The sequence below is a fragment of the Acyrthosiphon pisum genome, chromosome X, assembly GCF_005508785.2.
Source record: "Acyrthosiphon pisum isolate AL4f chromosome X, pea_aphid_22Mar2018_4r6ur, whole genome shotgun sequence".
In the NCBI taxonomy this organism is placed as follows: domain Eukaryota; kingdom Metazoa; phylum Arthropoda; class Insecta; order Hemiptera; family Aphididae; genus Acyrthosiphon; species Acyrthosiphon pisum.
This window is the reverse complement of record NC_042493.1, coordinates 68,196,109-68,198,211: the sequence shown is the minus strand read 5'-3', so window position 1 is coordinate 68,198,211 and position 2,103 is coordinate 68,196,109.

Here is a 2,103-nt window from a genome sequence, read left to right as displayed (position 1 = left end):
GAATTAGATCAAATACACAGTACAATATAATTTATGTAAAAATGTCACATATAAAGTATTACTGCAATCAATATAAAATATTATATTAAATGCCTTACCTGATTCGCAGTTGTTTGTAAATTATGTTGTAAGAGTTTTAGATTTTAGGTGACACAAATTAATACTTCAAATGTACAAATCGAAATAAAAACGCACTGATTTTGACTTAACATAAGAAGTCTAGTTGTCGCTCGTTGAAATCGGTATTGATATTTAGAGAGGTTGTTACTCAGTGGCTGGTGCTCATGCACGCGGTGGCTGGTGCCCATGCACTGATTTAAGAGACAACACGGATATGTTTACCAGAGAGTGGTAGGTGGTTTTGTCAAAGGTTTTTGTACTTCTCCGAACTAGATTTCTCTTCGGCGGCAAAGACCTTTTTGTCGGTGACAATAGTTTTATAAGGGATGCCCGATTTCTATGAACGACAGTCTAACCATTATTTATTATTCTGTAAGATTTTAGTTTATTTATTATAATGATGTGTGAGCATATCATTACATCCACCCTGCACTTTTTTGTGTTGTGCCCTCACAACACCGCTCGTGGGCGAAAGTGAGAGCAGTACAAACATATAAATAGAAGAGTGAGAAAGTGAAAAGAAAGTTGAAAGTTCGAAAGTTGAAAAGTTTGAATATAATATTTAAACTGGACATTTATATACATATATTTTTATTATACAATCTAAAAGGGGCAATGGAAATAAAAATTAAAGCTTACATATTATATGGGAGAAATTAGGAAGATAGAACTGATACTAAAAGTTTGTTCTACCCTCTTTTCATTGTTGTGTTTCTATTATTGTTAATGATATTATATATTTTATATTTTAAATTCCCTATCTGGTGTTGTAATGATAGATATACATTTTTTTTTTAAATTTAATAGTTGAGTACAATTTATTGTCATGTTGACATATGACAATAAATATATATTTTGTTCTTATTCTATATATTTTTTTTTCTAAATAATAATTTTTCTTTTACATGGTTCTAACTTTTAATCAATGACACTTTTGGTGTGCTTATCTAATTATACACATTTTATAGTTAATTCGCTTACAATGTACTTAAAAACAAAAAATTTATGATATCTTAGAAGTTAAATGAGGTTTTTTTTTACATTTTTTTATTTCCTAGCCTTAACATTTATTTTCTTACTTAAACTAGCTTAAATTAGGTTAATTTATTTTTTCTTAGTATTTACTGCTTTAAATTAATTTTATACCTTATACTAACTTAAATTAGGTTAATTGTTATACATCTTTTTTTTTTCTTTATATTTTTTACAATCATTTTTATGCTTTTTCTGACTTAAATAAGGTTAGACAACATTTTACACATTCTTTGTATTTACTTGCTTTAAAATTTTTTTTATATCTTATGCTAACTTAAATTAGACTAATCATTCTACATTTTTTTTAAAAAATTTTTTTTTACATTTATTTATTGTTTACGTGGACTTAAATTAGGTTAGACAAAATTTTACACATTATTTGTATTTTCTTGCTTTAAAATTTTGTTATACCTTATGCTAACTTAACTTAGGTTAATCATTTTACATTTTTTTTTTTAGGTATTTGCTTGTTTTTACATTTATTTTTGTGCTTATGTTGACTTAAATTTTGTTAAATGTATTTTAGTACTTAGGTAAGTAACTTAAAGTACTAATTTGTATATATTATTATTATTCTGTAATTCTTATACAAGTTATATAATAGTTCTTATAGTAATTTATATAAGTAGTCTAATAGTTCATCGTTTTTTTTTTTTGTTTTTATAATATATAGTTTAGATACTTGTCAGAGTGAATATTTTTATTGTTTATTGGTTTATTTGACAATTGTTGTGTGATTTGTGACTCATAGAACTTGATGATATCTGTATTTTTAAGGATGTAGGTTTGTTTGACCTTTTTATTATTTATTTTTTTTGTATAAAATATTAGAGCAGTGCCTTCTAAGAATGCAGAAATATATAGACTTTTTTCAGATTCTGACCATCCGTTAATAAGGGCAGATCTTTTATAATTTTTTAAAAAAGAATCCATGTTTTCAGAATTATT